General features: G+C 37.2%; 1 protein-coding gene across 3 annotated transcripts in view; it reads right to left on the bottom strand.

Moving 5' to 3' along the window:
- Positions 1-20,124, bottom strand: part of SCAF8 (SR-related CTD associated factor 8) — a 242,146-nt gene that overhangs the window by 7,724 nt on the left and 214,298 nt on the right. The gene's annotated exons all lie outside the window — the stretch shown is intronic.

Below are 20,124 nucleotides of genomic sequence, written 5' to 3'. Positions count from 1 at the left end.
TTGATTAGCATTTTAAACTCTTCACAATCCAGTTGTACTGTCATTTGTGATCTCAATGTTCGAACCAAGTTGGTTGAAATGCCCTTTTTATACATCAAAATTCTATTTCTTGCCTCCATGCTTTTGAACAGTCTTGTCTCCCATGGATGGAATGCTTTCCGTTCTTGCTTCTGTCTCCTGGAATTCCAAGCTCCTTCAAGTCTCAATTCAAGTTGACCTCAACTCACTCTACTTATCTCCAATTATTGATACTTTCCCTTCCAGAAATTTTTTTGTATATATTTTGAGTTTACTTCTCTATACATATATTACTTCCCTTCAGAAGAATGTAATTTTTTTCAGACAGGGCCCCTTTCTTTTTGTTTTTGTGTTTCCACCAGCACAATGTCTGGTGCTTAGTAGGCACTCAAAAACTTGTTGAATTGAACTGAATTGCAAACAGACAAATTTTATTAACACTGGAACTCACTTTGAAAATGTACAAAACCCCAAATGTACAAAGTTCTTCTGGTTTATTTCATGCTTATAGGTTTTAATCAAATCCAGAGCAATTTGAATTTTTTTTTCTCCAACCTGGATGCCCAAGATAAACCTTAGGCAGATTCAACTAAATAGAAACCAAGGCCAAAAGTGCCATTTGCTGCAGAATACCCAAGTCTGGGCTTCCATCCAGAATTGGCAAAGAACTCTACTGTACCTCCTGGATAGAATTCTGGCAGTCAAAACAAAGTGGCCCAGAAAAAAAAGAAAAAAAAAAAAGCATGTCGGAGAAGGTCCAGTTCTCCAATGTCTAACTGTGCTTTCAGCCTGCTGCTGAATAAAAACTGTTACCTATTTTTGTTCATTACTTAGAGGATTGTTTAACAGAGAAGCACAAAGTTTGGTACTTTGGGAGAGATGAGAGAGCAGCCCTGTGGGTTAGAATGACTTCCAATAACAATAAACATTCCCAAGGAGGGAGGAAGATGGTAAGCGACCTGTTTCCTTTCTAACATTCTTTAAAATAAATGTAGAAGCTTGGAGGAGGTGGCCCGAGATGTTTCCATTAGATGAACTGAGAGAAAACAGACATATCCAGACTACCTGCAGCAAGCTCAGGACTGATTCCAGGCCATAATTCAGCATCAGAATCCCACAGGACCATTCATCTTCAAAATCCTCAACAATGCAAGCCTGTCTGTTCATCTTCTAAATGCTTCTTTCCTTCCCATTAACCCTGGCATCCTGGCATATCCAGGAAGGTAATCCTCCCCAGTGCTATCTGTTGATCCTCCTATCCTGGACAGCCTTGTCTTAGTGTCTTATGGGCTATTTGGTATGGCAGTTCTCATTCAGAAACCTCAGCCACAGTCGATCAGGCTAAGCTTCCTTCTACTGAGATCAGGCCAAACCAAAATTCTGGTCAATCACATCCTGAAGCATTTTCCCCTGAAGTATGTGAACAAAAGCCACAAAAATTATGAAACACCATAGACTCACTGAAAAGAACATAAGTATCATATTTTCTCCATCCTTCTTAATGGTCAAATAGACATGTCATGGTGCATTACTCACTTGGGCCATACAAAAGAAAAGCAAAAACACTGGGCATCATCATACTGAGTAACATACCATATTAGAACATTTAAAAAAATCTTTTATTTTACTTAAACACAGTAAGTTCAATTCTCCCTTTTTAAAAAATGAAAGGTAGTTTAAAAATTTGCTCTTTGGGGGTTTCGGAGGAATCTCCTCTCTCAGACTAGAGAGTGGGGAAAGACTTTCTTTTGGCCTACTACTGCATCTTTCATCTGGACAGCCCCAGATTAATGGCTGGGGGTGAGAGGCCCCACCTAGCTCATATTACTAACACATATAGATATCCAGTCCTCTCCCCTCTGCCTATCCAAGGAAACTGAATGGCAGTTTCATTCCCTTGGCTCTGCTTTATTTTGATGTTGTCCAGGCAATCTGGACTATTTCCCTTTACTCATCATGGCTGAGTGCTCATCTTATTGGCATTAGATGCATGTTCATGAAGCCCTGAGCCAGCTGCACTGGTATCGAAGGAGGGGTAGTTATCCACTCTGCTGGAATGCTCCAACCCTTATCCCTGCCTGGTGAAGGACCAGAGGATCCTTGGATTTGGAGTTAGAAAGGACCTTGGATGATCTAAATCCAATCCCCTTCATTTTTTTTATTTTACAATTTTCCCCCCAATCTCACTTCCCTCCCCCCACTCCCCACAGAAGGCAGTCTGATAGTCTTTACATTGTTTCCATGCTATATATACATTGATCAAAATTGAATGTGTTGAGGGAGCAATAATATCCTTAAGGAAAAAATAAAATATGAGATAGCAAAATTATATAATAAGATAACTTTTTAATGAAAAAAAGTCTTTGGTCTTTGTTTAAACTCCACAATTCTTTCTTTGGGTACACATGGTATTCTCCATAGCAGATACCCTAAAATTGTCCCTGGCTGTTGCACTGATGACAACTCCCTTCATTCTTATAGATGAAGGAATGAATCTCAGAGAAGCTGTGTCCTTATACCAAATCAAAAAGCTAGTCACTCACCTGAGATTCTATTCCTAACAGAGCATGAAGTAAATGTATGACTCCTTAACTAGAAGTGATTTAAATAGAAACTATAACTAGCACAAATGAATATAGATGTTACATCCATAATTATGATACAAAAAGAAATAAGAATTGTATAAGTTGCATTAATTTTGTAGGACAATCTTACTACCTTACAAAAAACCTAATTTGTACTCTTATTTTTACCAATGGGGAAACTTAGAGCCAAAGAGATTAAGGGAATTATCCCAGGTCACTGAAGTAGTAAGAGGAAGAATTTTGAATCCAGGTCCTCAGAATCCAAATACAATGATACCATCATACAATTAAATTCACCACAACTGCATCTTCATGCCCAAATAGCCCTCTGGATGATTCAAATTTTTGAAAAAAACAGAATGTGGCAGGTTCTTAATGATAATGGATTCATTATCAATGGATTAAGACAGGACCTCTGGGCTCACTATAGTAAACTGGCTGTGGGGCATAGGATAGTGTAAATGAGAGACTACACCCCAGTTTTACCTTTCCCTCTCTATGGCTCACATGGTTAAACTAAACTTAGGTAGCCTGAGAAATAACCATGTAGTAAAAAGTGAACCTAAGGGTGGGAATGGAAGGGAAGAAGAGAAGGAAAGAGGAAACGACTGGAGGAAAAGGAAGGGAAGAAGTGGCAAAAGAGGAGGAAAGAAAAACAGTAGGAAAGGACAGGGGGGGAAGTAGTGTGAAGGGAAGAAGAAATGAATGGGAAAGAGGAGGAAAAGTAACATTATTGCTGTTATATAATATTTAAGAGCCCAGCTGCATCGTCTGTAGCTGAATGGGCATAGGGGTCTGGGGGAGGTGGAAAATAGGCTACCATAAAATTTTGCTGCCATAAACTGATTCTTTTTAGGAATAAATAATTATTCATTGCTACCCTCATTCCCCTTTATGTTTTCCTTTTACCTTTCTTTGACTTTGCTCTTTGTAGACCCTCTCTCACTTTTGATTTATTTCCAGGCTAGATCCATGGATCTATGTAGATTCCTGGCATTGATCTGGGAGCTGCTCACCCTTCCTTTCTTGGCTCTATATGCTTTTTCCCATGGCTTGTTGCCTATTGCCCTTCTTCGTCATCTGCCCCTTTCCCCTCTCATTCATCCTATAAAGACACATAGAGTCACATACACACACACACAATAAGTTCCTTCATAGCTTTACAATAATCTACTCAATTCTTTACCCAGGGAGTGAACTAAGTATAATATATTGCAAAATAAACCATTATATCCATTTAGAAGTTGATGGGGGGGGGTGGCTAGGTGGCATAGTGGATAAAGCACTGGCCTTGGAGTCAGGAGTACCTGGGTTCAAATCCGGTCCCAGACACTTAATAGTTACCTAGCTGTGTGGCCTTGGGCAAGCCATTTAACCCCATTTGCCTTGCAAAAAAAAAAAAAAAACAACCCTAAAAAAAAAAGAAGTTGACGGTGGTAAAAATGTCTTTCACCACGAAATCAATCATATGAATGAATCCAAGTATCAAAATTTACAACAAAATACTTCATATATTTCTGTTGTGCTTAATAGCAGATGAAAAGTTCCTAGAGAAGGCAAAGACAAAGAAAGTCATTAAATATTTATTAAATATTATGTTCTGAGCATTATGCTAAGTAATGAGAATAAAGAATAAAAATGGAAAAAAGACATGCCCTGCTCTCAAAGAGTTTATCTTCTAATGGATGAAGACTAATACTAAAAGGAAGCTAAAATTCTACGTGTATGTAATAGCAGGGGTGGCAAGGAAGTTGGAGAGCCATGAGTATCCTAGAGAAGAATGAAGACATAGCTCACCTGGGTGTCCTCCTTCAAATAGAGATGTGGAGAGGAAACAGTCAGTCTGAGAAAGAGGCTACAAGAGTGGAGGGCACACTTAATATGAGAAGCCTGGGGGTGAAGCAAACCTCCAGAGGGAAGAGGTTTTCTTGGTGGCATTAGGTAATCCAAAGAATCCAGAATAAGAGGGAGTAGAGTCTTTCTGTCAGATTTACATACATCACAGAAGCATCCAATCTAGATCACAGCCAGCCAAAACTGCCTTACCCACATAACCTCACTACGTTCTGAGGTGTCCATTTTGGCACTGCTCTCATTTTTCAAATGTTTCTCTTTATATTGAGACTTTTTATCTGTCTCTTCAATTTCTACCCATCATGATTAATTCTACTCTCTGGGGCGAAGCAGAGTCAGTCTAATACCATTTTCATATGAAGACCCTTTCTATTCTTCAAGTCAGTTATCATGTCCTTTCTAAATTTCTTTTCCAGATTATGCATCTTCTAGTTCCTTTGCCAAATTCTTATACGATATGTATGCTCTCATAATCCTTAAGTATCCTATTGTCTTTTTTTGGAGACTATGTAAATAAATGAGTTAGCAAAATATTTCAAATCCTACAATACAGATGAGAACACTAATGTGAAATATCGCTATGATTATAGCAGTTAAAGTTTCACTTTATTCACATTTAGTACAGTCTAAACAGCAGTGATTCAGAAGTCATTCACTACCCTGTACAAATGCTTCTCAACTCTGACCTTGAAAAATACTTTCAGGACTAAAACGTAATTGAGTCTTTAGTTCAAGTTTCAGCTCATTCATGAAGGAGAACAATCAGTGAAGATGTAGTATGTTTGTGCATGTTGATAGTCAGACCTGCTCTTAGGAGAATTGCCTCTTAGAAGACCCAATTCATTTCAGATAAGGCTCCAAGCAGCTGCCAGATGATAATGGTTTCTGTAAATACCCAAAAGGGACCAACAAACCAGACTAATGGCCCAGGGGTGAAAGAGGCCACATCAAATTACTAATCCTTAGAGATATCCAGTACTACCAAATTACCATTGGATATAGGCTAATAGTTTCTGCCTGGACCAAGGAAAGATGAAAAAGGAGTTGGAGTGAGGAGACGAGTTAGCACTCTATTTATGAGCTAACATTCTATTTCTATTACCAGTACGGAGTATTTATGTTTACCTCTAGAGAGTATAGTCTTGATTTACTACTATTATTACTACTACCACCACCACTACCAACATCTACCATCTATAGGATTGCAAAATGTTTTACAAGTATTATCTCATTTAATCCTCACAACAACCCTAGGATGGTGCTATTATTATTCCCATTTTACAATGAGAAAATAGAGGCAGATAGAGGTTAATTGACTTGCTCAGGGTTGTACAGCTAGGCTGGATTTGAACTTAAATCTTTCTGAATCCAAGTCTACTGTGACATCTAATTGCTACTATGTCTTTTCATATTATTGCATGGGAACAAAACAGACATTTCATGAAACACCATGAGAAAAGAGAAAGAAAAAGACAAGGAGACTGAAGCTAAAATGTCCAACACTTCAGTCAGCATAATTCTCATGAGTTAACGTATGTCTATATGTTATAAATGTACATATGTTTATGATATGCTTGAGGTTGCTAGCTTCTGTAGTGGATAAAGCACTGGGTCTGCTTCAATTTTCTCAAGTGTAAAATGGAGATAAAATAGCCTCTCTCTCTCCTAGGGGTTGTGAAAATAAATGAGATGATTCTTTTAACGTATTAAGCACAGTGCCTGGCTCATAGTAGGTGACAGAGAAATGTTCAACCCGCAGAAGATGGGAGGCACAGCATACTGAATGGAAAGAGCTTGAGCATGGAGTAGAACTAATGCTCATAAACCAGAATATGCTACTAACTGCCTGAACTTGAGTTTTGGGTTGTTTTTTTTTTGTTTGTAAAAGAAAGAGATTAAACTAGATCATGGGTTCTTATCCTGTGTTTTAACTTTTTTTTAATTTTTAAGTATTTTGTTCACTATTTTTCAATATAATTGATTTCTTTTGCTGTACTTTGGATTTTATTTTATTCATTTAAAAACATTTCTCTAAGAAGGGAGCAACAGGCTTCACTAAACTGTAAAAAAGGGTCCATGAGATAAAAAAGATGAAAAGCCTCTGGATTGGATGAATTCTGAGGTCTCTTCTAGATAAAATTGTATTGTCTAGATATAAGATTGAAGTCTGGCCTAGTCCTGGATAGAAGGGAAAATTTTGCCACAGAAGCAGTGAAGGGAGATCAAAAGTCCAGTCCTCCTATAAATTATCAATTGTAGTGTATCTTAGTGTAGAGTTCAGTATGAAAAGAATTGGAGGTATCTATTATTCCTACATGTAAATCTTTCTTTCTTTCTTTCTTTCTTTTTCCCCCAGGTAATGGAGTTAAGTGACTTGCCCAAGGTCACACAGCTAGGTAATTATTAAGTGTATGAGGCTGGATTTGAATCAGGTCCTCCTGACTCCAGGACTGGTGCTCTATCTACCATGCCACCAAGTTGACCCTTAAGTCTTTCTTCATGCAAATTTCTGTTCTAAAAATGAAGAAGACATTTTTGACAGTGATTTTTTGGGTGAATTACACATAGTGAATGACTTTCTGTGGTTTAATCTTGATTCCCTCACATTTCTTATGTATTAGATAAGTAATAGTTGGGTTTCCTTCTAAATGCTGCAGAAGGTGTGGATAATATGCCTGGACCAATTGCCAAAAGTCATAGAAGTGATGAAGAATATGAAACCAAGTTGGTAGAAGAAACAGAATCTATTTATTGTCTTAGAATGGGAATAATGTCACTGGTAGATAATTTTCTTGCTCATTTGCATAAATCTTCATATAATGATGTGCAAGTTAATATTTTAAAATTTATTTAGATCAAATTGCCATTTTGAACTTTTCCCATAGATAAAAATTTAATTTCTACATAAAGCCTATGAAAAGTCAATAGTTTAAAAAAAAAATCCAAACCTTTAAAATGTGAAATGTGTTTTCAAAAAAGTCTAAACCACCCACAAATTGGTAAGTTTCCAAGTGAAGTCAAGGAGCCAAAAACAAAACATCCCACCCTATAGAAAAATAAACTACAGCGTATTTATTATATGAGTGCATGTGTCTATACATAAATATACATGAATATAGTTGTCTGGTTGTCTGCGCTTGGATTATCTGCATTACAGATTATTGGAAGACAGTCTGAGAATCATCAGCCACTGCTGTGGCCCTAATCCAACTGGGCCAAGGGCCTGTTGGACAGGAAAGGACTATCCCTGGTTTCCTCTTTCTCAATGGCATGAGAATATCAGCGGGGTTCCATGACTCCTGGCTACTCTTTTGTCCAGTTAGGCTTAGGCTGCATTCTCCATTCCACGAGTCTCCTCTAGTAATATAAATTACTAATTTTTAATTTTTTTCTTTTTTGCTCTTTCCCTCCTTTCCTCCTTCCTTTCTTCCTTCCTTCCTTCCTTCCTCCCAGCCATCCTTCTTTTCTTCCTCCCTCCTTCCCATCTTTCCTTCCTTCTTCTCTTCCTCCCTCCTTCCCTTATCCAGCCTTCCTTACTTCTTGAGCTTGGGTCTACTTATCTTGCCTAGGATGAAAGTAGTAGCAACTATTCAAATGAGAACTTTGAAGGTCAAAGTGGAGAAGGGTTCCATGTGAACAGCACTTGAACATGAGTTGATTGGTTCTGAGAGATAGGCAAGTGCCCTTCTGAAGAGATAGCTGACGACCTTTGTTGTCCTCAGCTGATTGAAAGGGAATGGGGTTTAGATCCTTGAATCCAGAGTGGTGGAGAAGAGTACCATGAGGCATACAGTGTAGAAATGCAATCAATCCCAGAGGAGGTACTTGGAGTCCTGGGGAGAATTAGTTCTCTTTTCTTTGTGCAGAGCAAGGTCACACTAGAATGGGTTCATCCTGAGACAGGGGGCTGTGCCTTGGAAAGCATTGTGATTCTAGACATCTCAATGAGATTGAGTTCTAGGGAGTGTAACAGCAGAGCATTATAACCCTATGAATGGCAAGCTGACACTGCCCTGGTCTTAAAGCTATTGCCAACTGAATCATACTGATGAGTATCTCCCAATTCAAAGATGAAAGTTTTAAGAGGAAAGACCATACTGATGATTAGCCCATTGAGAGACAGGTTAGGATGTTCTTGGTTGCTGCATTCTGTCACCACATAGCAAAGGCAGGTCCTTGCACCCCCACTGATGATGTGCCATGGTTCCTTGCTGACATGGGAGATATTGAAACCATTTAAGATCAAGAGATTCCCATAGCAGTCGGACTACTGGAGAGGCGGAGTTTGGTGATCACTGAGCTCAGGGGTTCTCAGATAAGACAATCTGTCCATATGAAGGCATCTCTACTAAGAGGCCTTTATCAAAGAGTATTGGAGGTTACTTGTACAGCTGTACAGCTAATCTACATTCACCTTTACACAAATAGTATGAAAGTATACATAAACAAAACTCACTCTAATATAGCACTTTACAAATTGCAAAATACAACCTTGTGAGAAAGTTCTCCTTATCCCATTTTATAGATGGGGAAACTAAAACTTCAAGATCATAAAGGCTTGGGGACACCAGGTCTAGAACCCTATGGTCTATTGAGAATGACCTTGGATATCCTCATCACTTGATGTGTAATATGTGTTCTGTAACCTAAAATAATAATTATCTTTATATTCTCTCTGTATATATCAATATATATGCATATTTTTATGTAAACAAACATATGTATATGTGTCTACACATGGTATATCATATAGTGTATATACATTCTATATACCTAATATATAGTATATAATATATAGTATATCTATATTATTTATGTGTAGACACATATATATCTACAATATATGCTCATATATATACAAACATGTGTGCACATACATCTATGTGCATGTACATGCATACACACATGTGGATAAACTGTCAACAAGAAGGTTTTTTTGTCTTCCAAATATGTGAACCTACCACAACTTAGAAACAACATTACTTGGAGCATGGAGGAAGGAACCTTTAAAAAATTCCTACTCAAATCCTGTCCTTTGGCAACACGGATAAACACTGAGCCTGAAGTCAGAAAGACCCAAGTCCAAATCTGGCTGGGGATGCTTACTAGCTGTGTGACTCTAGGCAAGTGACTTAACCTCTTTTCTTTTCAGTCTGCAAAACTGGGCTAGAAATAGCACCTACTTCCCAGGGCTTCTGGGAGAATCAGATGAAAGAATTGTAAAGTGCTCCCACTGGACCTAGCACATAGAAAGCACTATATAAACGCTAGCTTTCATCATTATTATTATCATGAGTTTTAGTGCCTGCAAACATCCTAGAAAGACCCTTTGTGGATGAGAGTCTCCATGGCAGGGCTTCTCAACCCAAAGTCCAAGGGTTCCCAAGAATGCAGATGGATTGTTTTTCATCCCAGTTCAATTACATTATGCTTTTAATACATTTCCTTTGCAATCCTATGGATTATTCATTTAAAAATCTCATTCAGAGAAAGGGTCCACAGGTTTCACCAGATTATCAAAGAGGTCCCCAAGACATCCTCAAAGGGTCAGAACCCCTGCTATCTAGGTGGCCTTGAGAACAATGGGTACCCTGGCAAGACTGAATTCTTAATTTTCACACTATTGAGTTAGCACTGAATGAAGAGCCCTCATTTTCAAAGAAAAAAAGTTGAGTGTTGAGTGGCTAGTTTTCCCAGAAATCTTCACCAAATAAGCTATTTTCTTTTAGGTTAGAGGGGAAACCAGAGAATAATACTTTTTTCTCAGATATACTATTAAAGTTTGTGGGGAAAACCTTCCAGAGCAGCCGAGGTTTTATGCTATCTCAGGAATGGCCAATCTATGTTCAAAGACCAGGGCAAAAACCAGGGACTCCATTTCTGAGCTCATATTGGCATTCATTTTAGATTTCTTTCCAATACAACCAAAGCTCAGAGTCACTTCTCAATTCATGCATGAAAAGGGGACGACACGAGGTTAGTAATTGGAAGTCAGGTTTACTGTTCCTCAACTCCACCCCCCCCCAACCTCCCAAACCTACCCATTTGTAGTATGTCATAGCCTTTCAAAAAGAGTGCAGTTTTCACACCTATAAGAATAATATAGGGTCTTGGGTGGGTGGGTGGGGGGAGGTCGGGGAACTAGAACAAAGTCCAAGCCTTAGCTCTCCAGTCCAAAGGAGGACCCAGACTTTCTCCGTACCACAGCACTTTCCAAATAAACAGTTTGCTCTCCAAGTTGAAGATGAGTCCTGTGACAATACTGGTTGAGTTACCCAAATGCACCCATTCCCAAACTGCTTGTCCTGGTTGACAGTGGTTTGCAGTCATTTGCAAACATTCTGACCTAAATCGGAGCCTCTTATAAAAGGGCTTGTGTTTAACTTTGTAATATTTAATTCCAGCTTGTTCTTCCAGCTATCCAAGCTGTACATGATTAAAATCATATTGCTGCAAAACATTGAATGGTATGAAAAGTTTTACCATATGTATACAATTTAATAGCTGTAGAATTTGGCATGTCTACAGTGATTCGATTAAAGACAGGAGGGTTTGGCCTGTTTGGGTGCATAAATTATATGTTCTGCAGCACTTGGGGGCTGGGGTGTTGCTTTAAACTGAGTGGTCCATGACATTTAACTCTTTGTCAACTGTCAACAAGAGGGCTTTTTGTCTTCCAACTATGTGAACCTACCACAACTTAGAAACAACATTACTTGGAGCATGGAGGAAGGAACCTTTAAAAAATTCCTACTCAAAGCATAGCATACCATTTCTACTGAATCAAAAATAGGACTATTCAGTCTAGAAGACAAAGGCTGAGAGGTTTAAGATGAAAGCTCATAAACTCATGTCTGGTGTAATGGCAAGAATGATGTATTTGGCATCGGAGGACCTTGCTCTGTCATTTGTGTGATCTTGTGCAAATCACTAATCTCTCTGGGTCTCGGTTTTCTCTTCTTAAAATGGGGTAGGGTTTTTTTTAAGGTCCCTTTTCAGTTCTAAAACTATTATCTTATAAATGATGCATTCACTACCAAAAGAAGTGAAATTAAGGGATAAATCCAGAGAGTATGAAAGATAGCTTTAGGACAAATAATAGTAGATAATAAAATCTGGATCATTCTTCGGTTCTACCTCCCAGTATTCATGGCAAAGTAGTAATGTATCCCAACAAGTTTGGCAAAAATTCAATATCTGCTGGACTATGGTTTGCATTCACCTTGTGTCTAAAGGTGAGTGTGAAATAAGGAGAAATGTGTAGGAGTTTAGTCATATTCCTATTCCCATGACTTTGTTAGAAAATGTCTTAACACATATGCTAGCAACAAGATCTCTCATCAGTGAGAAAGCAAACATAAATCAGTAACCAGTTTCAGGGATACCATTATGGGCTATATGCTTCCTATTTTCACCTTTTACTTAGCATCATATAATTAACCATTAGGAACCATACAAACAAACAAACAAAACCAAACAAAAATAAACAAAAACTATTCCTTTTTCCCCCCTCTCTCAATTTCCTCAGCCTCAAAGTTTTCAGTCAATTATCTCAAGATTTTCAAAATGAGTTTTTGAGAGCCTATTTTTCCTCATGACAAATTTTTAGGAAGGAAAAGGAAAGAAAGCATTGGATGGAAGTATACAGTTCATTTCCCAAGACAGAAGGGTTCAAGAAGAGTTTAGAAAAATTTGTGTTAAAAACAACAACAACAAACAATCTCATCTGTGTTATTAAGGAAAATTAGAAATGATGTTTATGGGGACATCCCTAACATTTTGAATTTGACATCAGAGATGACAACCATGTCCTCCCCCATGTCTCTTGGTGCCACTCATTGCTCAAGGCAGAACACTAGATTTTTGTGGGTCATGAATCTGACTCAAATACTGCCTTACAATACTAGGTCCATATCATCTCTAGTTGATATTTCCATAAATACTATTTATCTTTAAGGCATCCTACAATATCAAGTTCAGGATGATTGAGAGTTTCTCTCTATACTTAAACATACTCATAATGTTAAATTTTTACAGGCATCAAGTAGAGAAACACATGTTTATCATTTGTGGATTTTAAATTGTTTTCAAATGACATCAATGAGATATATCCTCAAAAGGAAAAAAATCAGGCCACCAAGTTCCCAAAGTGAGAGCAAAAACAAAGGCTATTTTGCAATAATAAAACACTGTTATTTATAGTGATGTAATAAACTAATTGTTAATGATGTCTTCAAGAATGACTTTCATCTGAGACTGAGAAAAAAATAATCAGGGAAGATATAGAGGAGATTCTTTTTTTACTGGTGGCTGATCAAAGTTCGAAGAGAAGGCAAGGTTAGTCAGTTGAACCCCTCAAAAGAGGACTAGAGGAAATAAAAAAATCATTTTTGGTGTAAAGGTTTGAGATAGTCTTCAACTGAGGCCTGGATACCATGTCTTCAGAGCACATATGAGATCTAGGGTGAGCTTTAATTCATGCACAGGATTAAGGAATTGCCAAATGAATAGTATGAGAGCTTGAAAAAGTCAACCAATGGGGAAAAAAGAGAAAGAGATCATGAGTTTGATATGTTAATTTTTGAGTCAAGAATTTGGTATTACAGGAATTGGATATATAATAAATGGAGGAAAATTATAATAGTCATTTTAAAGAGTAAATATATAATAGGGAGAGGAAAGACCAAGAATTGTAATAAAACAGCCATAATAAAGTTAGCAATTATATAACTCTTTAAAGTTTGCAAAATATTTTACAAATATCATCTCATATGACCTTCTTGATCACCCAGGCAAAGAGGTGCCATGAATATATTTCCATTTATCAGAGGCAGAGGGTCAATAACATATTTGAATACAGGACTTCCTGACTCCATGTTCTATCCACTAGCTACAGATAAAGAATGATTCATGGATTGATTTTGGATAAGGAAAAATAAATGCAATAAATCAGAGTAACTTTCTAAGATTATAGTCCATCAGATGGTAAGGAGACCAGCAAGCTTTTCTCAAAACTGTTAAAGGCAGAAGGAAAAATTGGAAAAAAAATACTTTGGAAGCAAGAAAATTAATTTTTTCCTTTTCTCATTTCTTATATTTCCTTTAATATTGCATTTTTAAAAAAAATGCTGGGTTTCAACTATTCTCTTTGAAAGTCTCATTAAACCATTAAAAGTTAAAACAGTTGATTTTAGATTGTTTACTAGAAAGTCAGGATTGATCCCCAAATTTTCGCAACATTCATTATGCAAGTGGAGGTGAACAGGTTTTCAGGAGAAATGACTCAGTCAAGTTAAATTGTAGAGAAAAAAATCATTTTCGAGAACTTTATTTTCTTTCACTCGGTTAAGGAAAGCAACATGTTTTTCCTATTGGTCTACACCCTAGACCAGTGAGTGAGAGTGGCATACAAAGAACTTTCTTTGGCAGCAGATTGAATTACTGATCTCACTGAGGAAACTGGAGAAAAAGAACAATGGTCGCAAAATACTCCGAGTCAGAGAAATAAACATTGCATTGATTTCAATCATGATGCTAAAAATAAGAGCTGACTTTGAAAAGAAGAGGATTAAAAAGGTCAGGTGGGAAAAGAGATTTTTTTGTGGAAGAGAATCCCGAGTCTTCCCTCTTATCACTTTTCACTGATTGTCCTCTTAATACTGTTCTCTTCGCCTTTCTTCTAGCTTTGAGAGTATTATTTCAATTCGTTTTCCTTATCCAAATATATAAAGCACATCAGATAACATCAGGAAAAGCTACCTATTCATTCATTAAGTTTTGGGAACTCTTACTCATGCCTAGTGTGGCAATCCACTCTATTTCTCATTCATTTGGGTGCAGTCACTGTTCTGTCTCCATTTAGACTAGAAGAGCTTCAAATATGAGAAAGATTTTTGATTGAAATAGGAAGAACTACCTGCCACTAAAGCCAGTTCTACACAGCTGTATCTGTCTTGATAAAGAGGCACAATAAGACAACCTCTGGTTTTTGCCTTATTACTTAAATAAAGCTTAAAATTTTATATAAGAGCAAAAGAGTTGCCTCCCTTAGGGTCTTCTCCCCACCTCCAAGACACTGACAAAAGCAATCATGCGGACCCCACCCCCACCCCCACCCCCTTCCCTGCAGTGATCAAGTTAGCCCATTTTGAAGGTCTAACTAAATCCATTATTTTCTTAGCTTGGGGAAGTCCGGGTACATTGGTTAATTCTGGAATTTATTACTGCAGGAAATTGTGAAATTCTCTTCCCAGGAGATCTTTAGAGAAAGAATTGATAACTGTCTGTCTGGAACGATATTCAATGAAGTGTGCCTGGAGCAAGACGGATGAAGTAAATGATTTTTGCAGGTCCTTGTGTTTCTGTAATCCTATTAAACACTATCCTGGCAGGGAACAATCCCAGGGCCTTTCAGGGAGAATGCTGATGTGTACTAATGTATCCTAGCCGGTGGTTTTAATTTCTGAGGAGCTTCATCATAAGGGTGAGTACATAATAGGTCAAATTTCAGACTCTACAATTCAAGTGCCAATCAACCAATATTCATTCCTTGAGGACTCTCCAAAGAGCTCACATTTACAATGGATCTGATCCACTTGTGAGCTAGGGTTTATAAAATACTCCTTGGGAACTCATCAGGGTGAGGGTAATTTACTTTGATAATGACTAACTTGCTCATCCTCCTTAAACCACGGGACAGGTCTTAAATGAGCTCAACCCATACATTATATAAACACAAAGTTTTTTTTTGAGGTCATTCTCAACACTGAAGGCCTAAGGTATATTTATTCAATGATCATAATCAATCTCAAGAGACACTTTCAGTAACAAAGGAACTTCAGGCAACTGCTTCCTAATTAGCTTAGAAAACAAATGACACCCATGTGAATTGGAAAGAAAAGAGGATTTCCCTATTGACGGTGCAGACCCACTGTAGCCAGGAAGCCCATATGGTGTAATATGATAAATCTATCCCTCTAGGACTCTATTGCAATACAGTGAATTGTTAAATACAGTAGTGGATTATGGAAAGAGGGAACAAGATTACTCTTTTGCCTAGATCCTTTAGAATAAGGTAGGGTTTATTTTCCCACCTAAAAGTCTTTTCTAACCCTATTTTTTCTACACATTAAAAGATGAACTGAATTTCTAATTATGTTTTATATTCCTTTTGTAGTCATCAGTTTCCCAAATCTTAAGAATTCTAATTATTATTATTTTTCTACCACTCAGCTTTATAATTCTTTTGTGCACTGGCCCAGTATACTTATGTAGGGCTATTATGTAATCAAGCATACAAAAAGACACAACAAAAAAAAAAATGAGTTTTTGGTTTAAGAGCACAGAACAAATCTTGTATTTGCAAGGAGCTCCCTCCAGAGGTAGTTAGAATGAAAATATGGAAAAAATTCCCCCCTCCCCATTAAATCCTTTGTGAATTCTACTTGTAACAGCACTACCTTTGCTAGCTGCAAATAAATAAATATTGAGGAGGCACTGATTGAATTCCAATTGTTAATCTTCACTCAAAAAGAAAACACTTGAGATACAAGAAATTTTCTGCTTGAAGAATAAATATATATGCACATACATATCCTCATATATATGTGTTGCATGTGAGCATACACACACACACACACACACACACACAAACACACAGTATGTTAGAGAGAAGTAGGTTTAGTAAAACCCTATAGGAGTGGTTTTCTACCCATTTTATAAACTGTTAGGTAGTTCCAAAAATGTGACCATTATCAGGGCCTAGAAGGACAACTAAAAGATCAGAATCCATTATTTACACTTTCATACCAATTTCTCCTTAATGACTTTTCCTTTCTTCATTTGACAAATAACAACTATGGCTAGATGCATGGAAATATATTGACCACAAAGTATAAATTTCTAGGAATGAATACACGAAGTATTTATGCTTTATACACATACAAAAGCACTGCACTAAGTGCTGGCATACAAATAAAAGAATAAGATGGTCCCTTGCTCTCAAGGAGCTTCCATTCTAATGGGGAAGATAACAAATTTGGAAGGTTTCAGCCACAAGTCAGATGGAACAGTATCATAGTTCTTCGGGTGCAGCAGCAAAGCTGATGGTAATGCCTCTTCATTAATGCTGTTTCTACCAGTGAAATCACAGCAGTTTCTGATATTAAATCATTAGAAAGTGCCAAAGATCAGGTGGAAAGACCTTTCCTTTCTCAGTCTTCAATAGTTTGTGGCTGCAGAACCTGCAGTGTTGCCAGGCTGCATCTCCATAAGGGTTACTTCCCAGCACAGTGATTGGGTCTCTGGGCTCCTGGAGCCTTGCTGTTCCAAAGGCTCTTGGGTTCAGGATCCTGAGTTGTCTCCACTGGGATCTGAGGAGAGAGATGGTGATCAAGGTGGTCTTGGTTGCCTACTATGTCTGCCTCAGGGTGCCTTGACCCTTCAGCAGTGTGGTTCAGTGGAAAGCTCAGTGACTTGACCTGAATTCAGACCCTATCTCTGAATTTCACTATTTGTGTGATCCTGAGCAAGCTACAGTTTCACTAGGCCTCTGTTTCTTCATCTATAAATTAAATAAAATAAAAGTAGGAGTTTGGAATAGTTGAACTTTAAGGTCTCTTCTATTCTGTAATCACTGATCTATGACCTTAATAATATGGCTACTCTCTCAAGTAGCAATATCCCAGCCTCAAGCTGCCTTCTTATTCTGTGAAAATTCTTGCCCATTTTTCCCCATAAATTCTCCACAAAAGATCCATCCAACAACATGGAAACAATGTAAAGACTGAAAAACTACTTTCTGTGGGGGGTGGGGGGAGGGAAGTAAGATTGGAGGAAAAATTGTAAAACTCAAAATAAATAAAATCTTTAATTAGAATAATAAAAATAATAATAATAATAAATCCATCCAATGCATTAGTAGCCTTCCTCTGATCCTTTTGTTGGAAATTTGTGCAATGTTCAAGTTGCCTGTTGGCTCTCATTATTGATATTTTTATGGTGACACATTTCCTTGATGATTTCTTTTATACCACTTCTCATGGACAAGTTTGTCATCATTAACAATTTGAAATAGCCTATTTATTCCAACAATTCATCCTTCAATTACTCTTTGGATCATCTTTTTGCAATTTTAATACTCTTGGATCAAGGATCCTGACATTTCATAATTCATGGCCAAAAATAGCATTAGTGGGATCTTTTGTAGAAACTTGTGAATTCATTGATGTAAAAAGTCACTTTGATACAATTGACCATTCATCTGTAACTTAAAGTCTTGGGGGAAATTGAAGGATTGAGCAACTTGATCATGGTCACACAGACAGGATATGTCAGAGGTAGGTTTGAACATCGGTCTTTGAGACTACAAAGCTGATCCTCTATGGAGAACATAGATGTTAAGAAGATAGACTTTATAATAATTTGTGAGAAGCTTGGTATCATTGAAAATTTAAGGCAATTTTCCTAAATCAAAGTTGTCCTATCTTTTTCCTGCTGTTTGTCCAGCTGTAGTAACTGGTGTAACTTAATTGTTCTATTGTGCTACATGTCATAATCTGGACCGTGTATGTTCTTTATTCACTTTGGTTTCTTGTGTGAGTTGATAGTAAGCCTTAATTTTTAGGGATCATGGGTCTGAGCCCTTGTGGCTAAGTGTTCTAGGGTTCACTGCAATAACATAATGTTCTCTGCAAGCAAAATCATCTATAGAATTTCTATGTGAACAGGGAATAACTAATCTATCTGGACTTTGCATAGGACATTAACCATGGGCAACCACCTTGGATGTGCATGTGCCTCCTTATTTGACATATCATTTGGAGTTGTCCAGTGGACTATTAAGCAAAGTTGCTTTCTGTTTGTAACTGCCATGGAGTCTTGTATGTGTATATACATATAAAACAGAGAGAGTTATATGTATATGTATATATATATATATATGTGTGTGTGTGTGTGTGTGTGTGTGTGTGTGTGTTTCTATTGTAAACTAGGAACCATTAAGGTCACATTTTCACAATCACATATTTTATTTTAAAAATAAAATTAACAAATTAAAAGACATGATGGAGTCAGGTGTTCTCCAGACCTCCCAGACAACTATGTGACTGTGAAGACTATAGAATAGCAACTGCAAAAGCAAAAATGTATGTCTTTTGATCATATTTTACCAGTGTAAATGTTCATCAGCTAGAGAATAGCCAAATAAAATGGTGGTACATGCATGTAATCCATTATTACTATGTGAAAAGAAAGGAATATGAAGAATACAAAGAAACATGAGATGATTTATGTGAACTGATACAAAACAAAGTAAATGGAACCAGGAAAATAATAAACACAGACTACAATGATGTAAATGGGAAGAACACCACCACTAGCACAACAAAACTGAAACTGAATGTTGCATGATTATATCCACTAAATTTAGTTTCCAAAAAGAGATAAGAAAATACACCCACCTCTAATTTTTACAGAGGTACTAGACTATAGGTGTGTCTACTAATGTATTAATTAACGTTGCTAAACTATTTCTTCTTTCTTTTATATTTTTCATCATAAAAGATGGCATTCTTGGTAAGAAGGGAGGGATCTATTTGAAAAGGAAGTTAATATAAAAACAGGAGGCAGCAATGATTTAAAAAAGCAACCATAATAGCAGTTTACATAGATCTTTATAGTTTATAAAACACATTATTCCAAATGGTAGGAAGCTTAGACTCAAAGATTAGGTTATTGTAACCTCATGATCACATAGCTAACATGAGAGTTGAGATTTGAAGTGAAGTCTTCAAGCTCCAAAAGAGGGATTTTTTTTTTTTTAGTTTTTGCAAGGTAATGGGGTTAAGTGGCTTGGCCAAGGTCACACAGGTAGGTAATAATTAAGTGTCTAGGCCGGATTTGAACTCAGGTACTCCTGACTCCAGGACCGGTGCTCTATACACTGCATCACCTAGCTGCCCAAGAGGGCTCTTTTTATATAAAACTGCCTGCCTAAGATGTGAGCATGAAGAGATTTTAAATAAAAGTGCATTTAAACATGGATAAAAATTATTCAAAAACTAGAATCTGAGTTTCTTCTATTGCTTCAGTAAAAAGGTAGTAGTGATAATTTTGTAATGACATCTCATGGAATTGTATGGAAAAGGGCAGACTAGCTTTGCATGAGCATCTTTACTTGGAAGTATCAGTGTGATACTGTGGCTGTGGTTTCTGCCCACAGGAAAAAGAATGTAATCAATCCTCAGAGAAAAAGCACCTGAAGGGATCTCCCAAGCTTTTTTTTTTTAAATCAACTTTCAGTAATTACATCTTACATACCCCTGAGATAGGCAAATGCAATTACTCCCCCATTTCTGATAAGAAAACAGACATCAGAGGTTACTACTATTAGGCCACTGATGATCATGTCTGACGCTATAACTTTTATTCAGGTTAGACTTCCATTAAAGTCAGTGGAAATTTGGCTTGAGATAAAGAATCTCATATTAAGTCCCCTTCAATTCAGAGGTCTGAAAATGGAGGTTTTACTCAAGTTCAGAGAGTACAGTATGGTTCTAAAATAAAGAAGATTGAAGAAACAGCTGAGTTCAGGTCTCACTTCCCTGCCCTGTTATAAAATAACATTTTCTTCCTTTTACATAGGAGAAAGCTAGTTGGACTCTTTAGA

Source organism: Macrotis lagotis, chromosome 5 (genome assembly GCF_037893015.1).
Source record: "Macrotis lagotis isolate mMagLag1 chromosome 5, bilby.v1.9.chrom.fasta, whole genome shotgun sequence".
NCBI classification, from domain to species: domain Eukaryota; kingdom Metazoa; phylum Chordata; class Mammalia; order Peramelemorphia; family Peramelidae; genus Macrotis; species Macrotis lagotis.
Note: the sequence above shows the minus strand (reverse complement) of the source record. Positions and strands in the feature narration are given on the sequence as shown.